Raw genomic sequence first — 15,756 nt, 5'->3', positions numbered from 1 at the left:
TCAGTTCAAATCTTAATTTGTACAAATGTAATTCTCACATTAATTCCATTCAAAAAATGTACTGAATACTCTCAGGTATTTCTGTAAGTGATAAAATATGGCTCCTTACTTTAAAGACTCTTGTACTATGTTTCCCCTACCACTCATGATACCAGAGACCACACCTATCTCCAAAAATGGAGTGTAGTCAACGGCATGGAAGAAGAAAAAATTACTTCCAGTGGCCAGTGGAATTAAGTGCAATTTGCTAGTTCCAGTGGGATTCTATAGATGGAAAGCAGGTGTTTTAAGAAGCAAAAGTACTCAGTTCTTTCCTTTCCTCACGGTTATTCACGTGACTCCCAACAGCATTTACCAACAGGGCTCCCTTCAGTAGTATAAACCTTGTGATGCATAGTGTACTTAATAGAAATCTCACTACAGAAAACTTGTCAGCAGTCTTAGATACTGGATTAAGAATCAGAGAAAAAAATGGTGAAGTCTGAAATAGCCTACCAGAGATAGCAGTAATAGTCAGCATTAAGGCAGATTTAGACATTGTTAAGATTGATGTTACACCCTGTGGAAGGATTATGTGTATGCCTAATATTGCACATAATCCTGTAAAACTGCATACTTTTGTGGCAGGCAGTATAGCTTAATGAGAAACAGCTGATCAGATGCCATGTGGAGGAAAGCAGCTAGCTAGGACATACAACAGAAACAGGAAGCCATGACTGGCATTCATCCAGAGACAACCAGTATGCCATATGCACTCACTGAGGATGGCGGGGGAAGGATCAGCAACAGACTAAATGAATCAATGGGGGAAAGCAGTTGTGCCAGAGCTGGCTGTATGACAGTATGCTCCCAATGACTGTCCGAGATCAGTAGAGGAGGGATCAGACTTGCTTCTGACTGGTCCTACACTGTCCAACCACTGCAATGGAGACCTGTGGAGCAACTGAGAGAAAATAGCTAAGCTAGCTTGCATAGTTATGTTTTACAAGGAGGGAAGCGAGAGGTATAATCATGAAGAGGGGGGAAGAACTCATGAGGCACTTTTATGAGACCTGTTGGGGGAGAAGAGGAATCCTCAATCAATGGGAAGGGAAAAGAAGGAATGCCTCATGGAAAGAAAAAGGGGATATAATTGGAAAGGGGAGAATGTGGAGATGTTGAATGAGGAAGAAGGAGAACACTGGGGTCTAATGAGGGAGAGGGCTGGGAACACCAATGATGAGAGTATAGAGCAGTTTGATGGGGAAGGGGAATACGGAAAAATGACATTTCATGGGAAACATGTGGGGCCTGAGAGGGAAAACGCTTGATGGGGACGGGGAAAGGACTAAAAGGGAGCCTGACAGAGAAGAGGGAATAGTGCATCTGAGTTTTTTATTTTTTGGTGAGTGGGAGGGGAGGATGTGGGGCAGGGCCGTGCCAACACAGTGAGCAGGGTAAGCACCGCAGGGGGGCGCCGACTTCTGGATGGCGCCTACCGGCACCTTTTTCCTGAGGTCAGCTAAAATGTTTTACCTGAAGCTGTGATTCTCCTCTCTCCCCTGCCCTCCCCTCTTCGACCGCAGTGCTCACTGAGGCAGGCAGGCTCTGCTGAAGTCGTTTGAAAGAATACAACCAGTGCTATATATGTCTTTGGTGTGGGAAGAACTCCTCATTCAGGGTGAGCTTGAACAACATTCAAATTAAAGAGAACAGCCAGGTTTGGAGGGAGGTGTGCAAGTGAGACTGGGGAGAAATAAAAACTAAATAGTGTAATTGTTAAAATATGTAAGTGGTTCAAAGTTTTTTTTTTTTTTCTGAGCTTGTACACCGAGAGGAGGGCATGACTGCAATGATGTGTGCATAATTATCAGGTAACCGGATATCTACAGCTAAAAGCCATTTCATTGGCTGGTGGTTCCAACAGTAGTTTCAAAAGAGGAAGTTTAGCTGACTTGTAGTGTAGAAGAGCTGGTAAGTGAAAATCTGATTGGTTTTTTTTCTGTGTGTTTGTTTTTATATAAAAGATTCTCCTTGGATAGGAAGAGACTGTGATATTTGAAAATATATTTTGCTTTAATGAAATTGCTAAACTTTAGAGTCAGAGACTTATCAATGATCAGAAAAAGAAAGTCACCAGACAACAAAGGTAGAGAAAAATCATTTTATTTTCATTTTAGTGTTTGGAATATGTCCACTTTGAGAATTTACATCTGCTATCTTATTTTGCAATGTATAGCAATTTGTTTCTAAGAATATTGCTGACAATTCCTGTCAGTGTGGCAAGTGGTGAGCGATCATTTTCACGATTAAAAATCATAAAAAACTAGTAAAAAATGCCCATTTCAAAAGGGAAGGAAATGGGTACTAGCAAGGCCATCCCCCACCCTCCCTCCCTCGCTGTTCCAGACTCTGCTGTCCCTCCGTTTTCACCCCCCCCCTTTCCGCGACCCAGTCGACCCCCCCCCCCCCCCTTCTCAGTGAAAACCGTCACCCGCCGCCGTCCAGTACCTGTGCTGACGGGGGACCCCAACCCCTGTCAGCAGAAGTCCTGTGCTGGCCTTCGAGGCGTTGCTTCTTCAATGATTTTGTGTCCAAGTTGCTCTGCGTCTTGCTTTGGTATCAGCTGTCACTGACATCAGTGCGTGCCTACCTAGAGACCACCTCCGAGGGAGGCACGGTCCCAGGCACATCCTGTTGGAGGTGAGATTATATAGGATTATTTGCGATCAAGTATTTCGCAAGAAAGGCTTGTAAGCCTTGCCATGATTGCTATTGAGAATGATATATGTGCCCAGTTAGATATCAAAGATTTAATTTCTATTTTCGTGAACATGAAAGCACGAAAAGCTAAGTGGTTGTAAACCCTCTATTTGTTCAGCAATCCCACAAAGATGCACTCCATCTTTCAGCTCCTATTTCCTTTGCATCTTGTACCACACCGGGGGGGGGGGGGGGGCACCAACTGATAGTCTGCAAGGGGGCACCAGAGACCCTAGGCACAGCCCTGATGTGAGAAAAATAGCCTTAGTAAGCAGCAGATCAATGTATTAAGAGTGGCAAGGTAGCCGAAGAAAGGAGGGAGCCATACAAAAGGGAACAGGAAGCTGTGTTGGGGGATAAAGAGGATGGCTGCAAGGAAGTAAAGAGAAACTTTACATGCAGTCTCTGTTACTCACATACATATGCAGTCACATGTGACTACATGCTGTCAAAATAAATACATTACAAAGAACAGTGGGGTGGAGTTTGAGAATGAGCAACAGGTTTTGATTGATCATTTGCAAACAACACACACAGACCAGCCTAAACTACAACAAGCTTGCAGACACTTCCACTATCTGCAGCCTCTATCCATGCATTCCAACAAACCATGGAAAAATCACACTGTCCCCTACTACAAACTGAAGATAACTCCCTATCCACTCAAATACATTGAACACCATTGTCTTCTCTCACACATATATACCCTCCCCACCATTTTATTTAGTCTATGAATTGTGTGGCACATTGATCTATTTGTCGAGCTGGCTGAAAGTCTCTATGTTAGTTATGTCAAACCAGTGGAACTCCTAATTAGCAACTAACTATTAAGGGTGATTTAACATGTAAGTGCCTGGAAATTCCAGACAAATAAGACTGCCCCTGGGATTGGTGAATTCTCCCAGCCCAGAAAATTCATTTATGTAGATGACATATGCCTTGGTTTGCAAGCATAAAGCTTCTCAGACTTGGCAGATGGTCTAAATGCCAATACAGCCGCAATTCATAAGAACTGCCATACTGGGTCAGACCAAAGGTCCACCTAGCCCTGCATCTTGTTTCCAACAAGGCTCCATCAACAAAAATTGAATTTGATCTTTCAAGAATGAATTAGTGCAAAAATGTAGAATAGAAATTGCAATAAAATCAAAGGTCATCAAATATCAATTGACACTATAAACTATGATATTTGCTACAAAGTTTGTCTGAGAGATGGGTAACTATGTTGTCATGGTTCTCTTCTTTTCTGTCTGACCACTCATATCAACTGAAATGGAGTCAGAGGTTATTTGACTGGGAAAGGGTTCCCCTGGGTTCAGCCCTTTGGCCACTGCTGTTTAACATTTATACCCAGCCTCTAGGTCAGCTGCTTGTAAAGAAAGACATCTCTGTCAAGATATATGTGCATGACATTCAACCAGTCAATCCAACTGAGCGAGAGTGAGCTCAATGGGAGTCGAGTTTAGGGACTGCCTAAAATTAGTGAATTTCTAGCTGATGAGAAATACAGTGGAACCCCATCATAACGTGATGTTTGAGATCCATAAAATCTCATCAATGTGGAGTCAATTTAAAATGAAAACAATGAAGCAAGAATCGATCTGTTGCAAAATATTTATTTCCCACAAACATAGGCAACAGATCGATTCTTGCTTCATTTGTTTTCATTTTCAATTGACTCCGCATTGATGAGATTATGAGCTACTGTATGCATACATTATTAAAATATTATTGTACAGTACTAGTACAGGAAATTATCCAGAGTGGAGTGGAGGAGTAGCCCATAGTGCAGCTGAATTACTGTATATATACAGTAAAACATTATTGAAACATTATTGTACAGTATTGCACTAGTAATGGAACTTATCTAGTATGGTCTATTTTCTTAACATAACTGCTTGTTTCTTGCAAAATCAAGTGTGTTTTGTGGCTGTAAAATATTGATGCTGTCCATATCCTGAGTTTCTAGCCATCTCAAACTTGCCTCAAGATGTTGTATAGCCTCTGAAAATTTAGGTGGAGGAGGAGAAAGAACATCATCATAATCTTCCTCATCGTCAGCAAGGTCTTCCGATGGTGTGACATTTCGCTGCACATTTGCCACAATTTCTTCATCAGTCATATGCTCATAAGTGGCGGCACTCATTATCAATTGAAACCCAGTTCAGGGTATCATTATGAACATGTTGGAATTTTTTTTAATGCCTCTTAAGCTAACTGCACGTCCCCTGGAGGAAAAAAACATTTCCTCTTGGCCATCATCTTCCTCCTCTTCAATTGTCAATGAGGAGAATACAGATCCTAACCCCTTTAACTGGTATCGCTCAATGCAAATTGCTGAGATAGTCCCAGGCTTTTCCACCGAGGTGGCAACCTCTTTCAGGTTCAGTGATGCTAGACCTGCATCAACTGTGGCTGTGTTATCCACCACATCCTCTTAATCAATTCATGTCAGTAGTTTGTTTTAAACACTGAAATAATGCCTTGGGGTCCAAGGGCTAGATCTCTGAAGTTGCATCTTTGGTAGATAAGACACTTTGATTTTACCATAACAGCTGACAAGCTCTTTTGCAGGAACGTTTGCTGGGCAGTTAGAAGAAAGGCCTTCGTCTTTGGTTTGAGTGTGTGTAGATGCTCTCTAACTGCTGAAAAAAAGGACTTATGAAACCAGTCCATAAAGAGTTCATCCAAGCATTCCTGCTGTTTGTGTATTCAAAGGGCAAAGATTTCATATTCACATGATGAAAACACCTGGGTGATTTTGACTTCTCAATCATGAGTAGTTTCACTTTATGACTGCCCGATTTATTTGCACAAAAAAAGAATGGCCACTCTATCCTTCTTTGTTTAAAACCTTCCCGTTTGTGTGCATCATCTTTTGCTGATAGCATGATCTGGTAACATTCTGAAACACAGTACTGTTTCATCACAATTGTACACATGATCCTCTGCATACTCTCCTTCTTCCAGCAGTTTTTTAAAATTCTCTTGGGTAAGAATGTGCTGTATCAGCCGATCGGATCTCCCCCGAGAGGACTTGACTGATGGCATGCCTTTTCTTAAATGTCAAGCTATCCGTTACTGGCTTTGAACGTTGACTCTTGCTCACTTAGCTGTCAGTCAAAATTTTCAGCCTGTGCTTTCATGATGGGGCCTGAAATAAGGACACCCTGTGACCAAGCTTGGATGAACCACTGATATAGTACAGAATCCAAGTTTTCATCATTAGGCACTTTAATTTTTTTCCCTATGTAATCCTGCATAATACAGGGCAAACCTCTCTGCTTTTCTTCCTCTTTTCTCCACCCTCTTAGAGTAGATTCAGTGATGCCTAGCTCTTTGGTCAACTGGGTTTGTTGCTTAACAGACTGGTTGACCTAGTACAGATAACTTTTCACGAGCAGTGAATGACTTCCGCTTATGAGATGGTCTCTCCATGTACAGAACTCACAATAAAGACAATGAAAGACAATGCTGACGATGAGCAAGAGTTCAGCCGTGGTAGACTGCAGCATGGCACCAAGAGCAGACAAAGCCACTTGGATAAAGAGTCCATACGTGGTAGATTCCAGAACAGCACCTGGAGCTTAAAAAAGCCACGTTTATAAAAGACCACCTGGATCAGGAAAGCCACGTGGATAATGAACTGAAAAATAGCTGCTTTTATCAAGAGTCCAGCGGAAGCAGGAAAGCCGTATAGATAATGTTTATCAAGAGTTCACCGAGAGCAGGAAAAGTAACATGGATAATGAGAATGCACTGACACAGCCAACCCCAGCATAGCTAAACTTTGGTTTTACATAGTAGTAACATAGTAAATGATGGCAGATAAAGACCTGTTACGGTCCATCCAGTCTGCCCAACAAGATAAACTCATTTTACATGGTATGTGATACTTTATACCAGAGTTTGATTTGTCCTTGCCATTCTCAGGGCACAGACCATAGAAGTCTGTCCAGCTCTGTTCTTGTACTAAGTTCTAAAGCTAATGTCAAAACCCCTTAAAATTTACACTCCAGCCCATCCATATCTAATCAGTCACAATCAGGGCATAGACCGTAGAAGTCTGCACAGCACCAGTTTTGCTTCCCAATCACCGGCGTCGCCAACTAATCTCCGCTAAGATTCTGTGGATCCATTCCTTCTAAACAGGATCCCTTTTGTGTTTATCCCACACATAGTAACATAGTAGATGACGGCAGAGAAAGACCTGCACGGTCCATCCAGTCTGCCCAACAAGATAAATTCATATGTGCTACTTTATGTGTATACCTGACTTTGATTTGTATCTGCCATTTTCAGGGCACAGACCGTAGAAACCTGCCCAGCACTAGCCCCGCCTCCCCCCACCGGTGCTGCCACCCAATCTCCACTAAGCTTCTGAGGATCCATTCCTTCTGCACAAGATTCCTTTATCTTTATCCCACGCATTTTTTAATTCCGTTACCGTTTTCATCTCCACCACCTCCCGCAGGAGGGCATTCCAAGCATCCACCACCCTCTCTGTGAAAAAATACTTTCTGACATTATTCCTGAGTCTGTCCCCTTCAACATCAATTCATGTCCTTTAGTTCTACCATCTTCCCATCTCCAAAAAAGATTTGTTTGCGGATTAACACCTTTCAAATATTTGTACGTCTGTATCATGTCACCCATGTTTATCCTTTCCTCCAACGTATACATGTTCAGGTCAGCAAGCAGGGAAGAGGTTGGGCTCCACCCCAACATAGCAGGCCATTGGCTGGAATGGGTTTCAAGCAGTGCCAACTGGGTGGCAGTTGATAGACCAGGATGCCTTCTGGCTAGAACAGGTGCCCAGTGCTACTTGTCCCAGTGAGCTCCCCAGCCGAAGAGACTCGCATCCATGGTGAGCAGAACACACTGAGGAGGATCTAGTGACCCCCCCCCCCCCCTCAATAGGTTCACCGGACTGTCCCAACAGGTTTGACTGAGCCTGGCGCTGGGTGCAAGCCAAAGCAGAAGACTGTAGTCCTGAAAGGCCGGAGTCCAACAGAACCACAGGCCCCGCTGCAGAGGGTGCATACGAGCTCTTGCCAAAGGCATCACCTTCAGAGTCACTGCCATGGAACCCAGGAGATTCAAGAAGTCCCAGACCATGGGCCGTGGAAGCTCACACAACCGGCGCTTCTGCGCCTGCTCCTCTGGGAGAAACACTATCTCCCAGCACATGTTGACACAAACTCATTAAACACTAGAAATTGCTGGCAATTAAGAATGTATTTTCTTTTAATTCCTTTAGAGTAACAAATGGCTGCCTATTAAAAATGGCCAAACAATACAGCCGAGCTAGAAAAGAACAGTGCTGAAGAGAAATAAAATAGCAGTCTGTTTTTGGGTTTTTTTTTTAAACAACTGAGCATGCTGGTTAAAAATGTGGGACTTTCCAGAGTGGCTGCCTCTCCCAGAGGCCTACAACTTGCTAAACAAAGGGTAGCCCTTCCCAGCTACGTATGGGAGATGGGGAGGAAGGGGGGAGGGACCCGTGGGCACCCCGAGTTTAACACCCCCAGAGGCTGTAAAAGAAAGAAAGGAAAAGAAATCCCTACCTGACCAGCGTCTAACAGAGAATTCCTAGGCACAGAAGAACAGGTAGCATTATTGTTCTTATTATTACCCTCTAAAAGAGAAAGATAAAGAGAGAGACTAATGGGCTCGCTTCCTACCTGCTGGGAGACTGAGAAAATACTGAGGCTAGGGTCACATGACCAGGGCTCTTATTGGCTCTCCAGAGTCACAAGTTTTTCTCAGTCTCCACCTGCTGGTAGGCGAGCACAACCCAAGAGTCCAATCCTGGTCCGGTCCGGAGGGACGCTAAGGAAGAATGTATTTTAAGATATTTCTGCATGTTTTAAAAAAAACTAAATTCTGATGAAATACCCCTTTGTCAGTAAGAGGTAAACAAAGCCCATTATTGAATTTGTGAAGCAAAGGGATTTTTTTAAAACAACTTCCGAAGTAGTTTTAAGAGAGGTTGCTGATCATATCATATTGATGTGCATTCACATGCATGTTATGAAGACCACTCCATACACAGCTATTATGTCAGTAAGGGACAGATCCACAAGCACATATAGCTGCCAGGAAATGTTTTGCACCCATACTGCTCTCAGAACTACTCATCCCCCATCTTGCAGCTTTCTTTCACACAAGCACAATACACTACAATTCCTGTTATTCCCGTTCACAGACACAAATACCGCTGCCATATTTTCAAGGAACTATATATGAAACAGTCTAGCTTTCAGTTACAGAAATATATCAAATCAGTAAAATAAAACAAGATCTTAGCTAAAGATAGTGAAAGCTTTAGGTTAGCCCTTCCTTGCCTGCCTACTAAAACTGACGCTAGCTAGTTCCTCTTACTACTCCCTTTTACTCCAATTGCAAGAGTAGCATGTTTTGAATACAGCAACCACCATATTGGATCACACCAAAGATCAATCAAGTTGAGTATACTGTTTCCAAAAATGGTTAATCCAGGTAACAGGGACTTGTCTGGATCCCAAAAGTAGATGGATTAAATGCTGCCTAACCCTGTTTCCTCAACACAGCATCATCTAGTGACATCCACCTTCAGAGGCATTGCCCATACAAGAACTTGTCCAACTCTTTTTTTTTTTTAATTAAAAATAAAATACAAATAGCATATAAGGAACCAAATATTTAAACACTTCTAAAAATACATTCTAACCACTTAGAGGGTGTAATGCTATAAAGATTGTGCCAATCAGAATACTAACAAATTCTGGAAATCCTGCTATTCATTACTCCAACTATATGCTTATCTTTGATTGCAAGCAGTCTGCAGATTGGGCATTCAAAACAGTCTCTTCAGTGTACCATCTATATCATAAAAAAGCATTAAAAAAAAAACATTTTTCTTTTTGGTCAAACCAAATTCAGTGTACCTCAGGGTTACTGCAGACTACACCCTCACTTAAAAAAACCCCACAAACACACTTTAAAAAGTTGCTGGTTAAACTAAAGTCACATAATAACATGATCTCAAAATTGGCTGGAACAAACTGGGGGTGATCTGCGAAAACCTTGAGAATGAGTGCTCTGGTGCTCCATGGCACAGAATTGTATGCCAGTTTGGGCCCAATCTGCACTTGTGCATTTGGTGAACACACAGCTAAATTCAACATTGCGGATCATACTCACATTTTCAAAAGGAAATCTAAGCAGTTTACAGGCTCAAACATTTTAAGGGGGAAGAGAAAAATATACAAAGCAATATGGTACAAGTTAGTATCATTAGTGGCACTCTCTGACCCGCTGATACTCAGTGGCAATGCTAAGTAATATCACTCCACCAGACTTTCATTGTTGGATTGCCACAGCTACTTTAATCACTTGGATCTAAGAAATCCCAGAGAGTTTCCACTTCACCATGACATTTACAACCCTCTTTATGATGCCTGCTGTTGAGAAATCCAATCTGACCATAGACAGATCTGACCGTAGACTGTCTGTGGAGCAAACAATGGTTGACAACACACACACAGATCTGGACTTGTATGAGATCCATGAGTTGACAACCCAATTTTGACTTTCCACATTGATTATGGTCATGGCTAAACCAAATTCAATGAGTTGACAACCCAGTTTTGACTTTCCACATTGATTATGATCATGGCTAAACCAAATTCAATCGGGATGTGGCCAGTGTACATTCACATTCAACGAATGCCTTTGGGGCTCCAGCAGTGATCTGCACTGTCCCTGTGAGGTCAACCAGACAATGGAACACACTGGGGCTCATTTTCAAAACACAGACTTACAAAGTTACATAGACAGGTATTTTCAAAGCACTTAGACTTACAAAGTTCCACAGCAACCTAAAGAACTTTGAAAGTCTAAGTGCTTTGAAAATGAGCCCCATAGTAACCTATGGAACTTTGTAAGTCTAAGTGCTTTGAAAATATGTCTCTATGTCAATACATATCTACTCACTTCTGCCTGATGATCTTGTGGCTTTCCACACCACATCTGATTCCACTATTGATTGGTTTAGTTTTGGGATAAGCATGCATTAAAAAGTATTTACTTTTGCATAATTTTGATTTTATTTTGGTGCATAATTTCTTGGGTTGCAAGAGGTGGAGCAAAGTGGTGAGAGATGGGGATGACAGTCAGGTGGGAATGAGGGCTGTAGAGTTGGTGTTGGTTTGAATATGGGCATTTGTATGTTCATCTATCCAACATGGTATAAATTCAAAAAAGTGTTAACTGGGCAGACCAGATAGACTAAATAGTTTTTATTTGCTGTCATTTACTATGTTTCAAAGGTGAAGGACTAGAAAGACAGTTTGCTCTTTCAGCACACAAATCATTTACTGTTTACAAGTTCTTAGAAAACTAGTATTAGCTTCAAATGCAGTTTAATACTTCCAGCCACACTCCACCTTGTTTCCAAATCAAAATTTCCCAACTGTAACCAAATCCCAAAACTAATCACACTCCTTGTTTATAGGTACAAGCCAATCAGCAGAGTTCTGCTAGAAAGGGATGCAATTTAAACATATTAATATGGCCAATAGAAGAAGAGCCGTTAAGAGAAAAACAGCATATGTGCATACATTTAAATGTGAGCGTGAAATTAAGATCAAATGTACGTTTGGATTTATATTTAATGTTTCATTTTTATTCTGCAAGTCTAGAAAACAAAGAGGCCCATTATTAATGAGTAAACATCCAACACTTAATGACACCAAGGACACATGAATGCAAGATATCAAATACAAAAAAAAACATGCAACATAGTGCAAGCAGGTTGTCACTTTTTTAGATGGGAAAAGGGAATTAGGTACTGTAGTTTAATTTGTACAGCTAATCTGCTCTTTCAAAACTGCGCTAGAGTACACAGCAAGAAAATATATCTCCTTAATGGAAAATTTCGTTTACATTTTTTTAAATATAAATTTTTGCCAAAAGTAAAAACAGCAGGTAAATAAGAACATAAGAATAGCTATACTGGGTCAGACCAATGGTCCATCTAGCCCAGTATCTTGTTTCCAACAGTGGCCAAGCAAGGTCACAAGTACCTGGCAGAAACCCAAATAGTGGCAACATTCCATACTACCAATCCCAGGGCAAGCAGTGGCTTCCCCATGTCTGTCTCAATAGCAGACTATGGACTTTTCCTCCAGGAACTTGTACAAACCTTTTTTAAACACATATACGATAACTGCTATTACCACATCCTCCAGCAAAGAATTCCAGAGCTTAACTATTCGTTCAGTGAAAAATATATTTCATCCTATTTGCTTTAAAAGTATTTCCATGTAACTTCATTGAGTGTCCCCTAGTCTTTGCACTTCTGGAACAAGTAAAAAAATCGATTCACTTCTACTCATTCTACATCACTCAGGATTTTATAGACCTCAATCATATCTTCACTCATCCGTCTCTTTTTCCAAGCTGAAGAGCCTTAACGTCTTTAGCCTTTCCTCAAAAGAGAGGAGTTCCATCCCCTTTATTATTTTGGTCGCTCTTCTTTGAACCTTTTCCAATTCCACTATATCTTTTTTGAGATACAGCAACCAGAATGCAATGCTCAAGGTGAGGTCGCACCATGGAGCAATACAGAGGCATTATAGTATTTTCGGTCTTATTTACCATCCCTTTCCTAATAATTCCTAGCATCCGGTTTGCTTTTTTGGCCACCAAAGCACACTGAGCAGAAGATTTCAGCGTATTATCTACAAGGACACCTAGATCTTTTTCTTGTATGCTGACCCACAAGGTGGACCCTAGCATCAGGTAACTATGATTCAGACTATTCTTTCCAATGTGCATCATTTTGCATTTGTCCACATTAAATTTCATCTGCCATTTGGATGCCCGGTCTTCTGCCTCTCCTTATAAACTCTGTGTATTAAGTTCTTTTAAAACCTCAACATCAGGATTTTTCATCTTCATATAAGAAGCAACCTGACTGACAGTACAATGCCAGATTTCACAACCACTAAAGTTTTGGCTTTATAATTATTACACTACAGCAGCAGCCTGCAAACTACTTTTCATTCCACCATAGGGAAAAGAAAGAAGAGCTCCCTTCAGTGCAGACTGGGATGAAATATGAACATTTAGAATGAATGCACCAAGACTGAACCTCCCACTGGAAGTTCGAGTGAGGCTAAAATGTAAACTAGGAAGCGTCTGCAAAAGTCACCTCAAGTGAAAAGCCAGTAAGATTCATATTATTAATAGACCAAAATGAAATACATAACACAACAAATACACAGTTAAGAAACTGTGTAAACTAACAAAAGTGAGAAAAACATGTAGAGTAAGGCTTATGGAATTCTTTCCAGCCCTTTTGCATGGGGCACGTGTGTGTGTTTATCTGTGTTGTCTCTGAGTGTATTTTTGACCTTGAGGGGAAAAGGAAGGTTGTAGTTTGAATGGAGCAGTATCTAAACATTCTGTTGGTTTGGAAAGAATAATAAAATGAAACTGTGATAATCTGACAAAACTATCAGATGCCAGGTTCAACAGATTTCAAAGAGATGGATTTTACAGTTTAACCCACTGTCCCACAGCAACAGGTATTCATAAGCAGTACACAAAGCAACCATTAAGAAAGTGGTACAGTTAAGTCAGTAAGTTTCACAGTAGAATTTACAACAAAGAAAACCAAGTTACTCTAGCAGCAGGTGCTCTCTGTAGATACCAGGATAAAAGTCCTCACAGATGAGCGATGTCATCTGATGGAGTCTGAATGACGCTTCCTCAGTTTAGGTTATTCTAGAAGCTTTTGCAAGGCAGCACTACACTTGTGTGTACTTTCCTACTCATCACTATTGTGTGGGACCTCCCTCACTCTCTAAGAAAGCTTTGCATAGAAGACAGCTCCAAGGGAGATGAAGGAGGAAATGTTAGGACTTGTATCCTGCTGTCCACAGGAAAACAATTTGGTTTCTCCAAGTTCAAGCAGGTTAGCAGGTTTTCACAGATGGTACTCCCTAGCTACAGGCTTCCTTCCACAGTAAGAAAGGCACTGCAAACAAGCAGTCATCAATAATGTTTTTGGTGACAATGAACTTTTCCTATTTTATTTTTATAAGGCAGCCTGGAAATGAAGAAAAAAAATGACTCTGGGTGTTGGGAAAGGATTCTAATCCTTGAAGAGATTCTGGAGGACTGTCAGGCTGAACTGACTGTTGCATCAGGAATCACTTTCCAAAATATAGTGAGAGGTGAATGTAGTGACTGGTGTCTATGTCACAGCCACGAAAACTTTCTTCATAGAGACTGAACTCAAGGGGGCTACCGAAGTAGTTATGGTTCAGACATTATTATATGAGCCTCGGCATAATGCAAGACACCATAAGCCCCCTGAACTGGCGTACTACACATCGAAGCAACTTCTCCACCATGATTTTAGAATGAACCTTTTTATTTTTTTAACAAAAGAAGAAAATAGCTCTGATAAAACTTTAGGAAGAAAGGAAGGAACAGGGTGCAAAATTGCTTATTCCTTAGAAAACTCCAAAAAAGAAGACCTACAGGAAAATGACTGAAGCTCTGACACTCGCCTAGCCGAGGCAATGGCAACTACTAAAAACACCACTTTAAGCATCAAATCTTTCAGACAGCAGGTTGCCAAAGGTTCAAAAGGTGACCTAGTAAGGGCTGAGAGAACTATTTTGAGGTCCCAAGTAGGAAAAGACAAAGGACGAAGTAACCCCGCCCCTTGAAGGAAATAAACAACTTCTGGATGACTAGCCAAAGACTAGCGTTTGATTCTACCTCAAAAACAAGACAATGCTGCAATCTGCACCTTAAGAGAAGCAATTGCCAAATCGGCATACTAAGGTCTGTGAAGCCAACTGGATGTAATACAAATTCTGGAGGAAAACTTCCTTGAATCTGTCCCCTGGGATGTCCCCTGCACTAAAGACACATCAAAGGGCTGTTGTGGAGCTAAAGGTCTGAAGTTAAGGGCTGTGCCTGCAAAATGGTGGCGCTTCCCGCCAAAACCAGCGCTGGAGACTGAACAGCTGTTTGTGCCGGAGGAGGAAACTCGGCCCCGATACCAGTCTCAATTCTGAAAAGGTAGGCAGAACCTCCTTAGCAGCACAAAATTTGCAAATGCAAAACGCCATAAGCCCCCTGCGCTGGCATACTACACATCGCCACAACTTCTCCATCATGATTTTACAGCGTGCCCCTTTTTTTTTTAACACAAGAAAAAAATAACTCCTATAAAGCAGGAGAACTACTTACTACTGCAATAAAAGACACAGCAAATTTGAAAACTTTTTTTTTTTTTTTTTTTTTTTGGGGTGTGGCGGGGGGTTTACCACTGCGAAGCAATGGGGCTGTCTCTCCCTGTCCTAAGAACACCCTTCCCTCGAAGGGGCTGAGATTAGTGCTGAAAAGAAACTTTTTTTTTTTAAACAAAGAGCACTAAGTAAATAAGTTGGTAGGAAGTTGTGGAGGGAGGAACCCAGCCACCCAAGCGTAGAACTAAGAGAACCCCCGCAGGCCTCAGCCTCTGTTACAAATAAAATTAGCCTTTTTTATTTTAAAGAATACAGAGCAGAAATAATATTTATTTATTTATTTGCAGCATTTGTATTCCACATTTTCCCACACACAAGCAGGCTCAATGTGGCTTACAAGTCAATAAGAAATAGGGTCAGGTAAGGGAAGGGAAGGGAAGGGGTACATGTGTAAAATAAGGTACAAAATAATAAGGAATAAAATGGTCCTTTGAAGCAATATAATGTAGAGTCTATTGAGTAGCATCAGTAAGGTAGGCCTTACAAAACAGATAGGTCTTTAAAGAGCGCCTAAAGTCTTGATGATCATGCAGCGTTTTCACACAGTTCGGTAATGCATTCCACATCTGCGTTCTGAAGTGTGTTTGTGTGTGTGTGTGTATATATATATATATATATATATATATATATATATTTTTTTTTTTTTTTTTTTTTTTTTTTTTTTTAACAGAAAGAAAGGTAGAAAATTGTGAAATATTAA

General features: G+C 41.2%; 1 protein-coding gene across 1 annotated transcript in view; it reads right to left on the bottom strand.

The window, feature by feature from the left end:
* Positions 1-15,756, bottom strand: part of NF1 (neurofibromin 1) — a 464,504-nt gene that overhangs the window by 343,578 nt on the left and 105,170 nt on the right.

The sequence above is a fragment of the Microcaecilia unicolor genome, chromosome 13, assembly GCF_901765095.1.
Source record: "Microcaecilia unicolor chromosome 13, aMicUni1.1, whole genome shotgun sequence".
Lineage (NCBI taxonomy): Eukaryota > Metazoa > Chordata > Amphibia > Gymnophiona > Siphonopidae > Microcaecilia > Microcaecilia unicolor.
The sequence above is the reverse complement of the archived record's forward strand: the minus strand, read 5'-3'. Positions and strand labels throughout refer to the sequence as shown.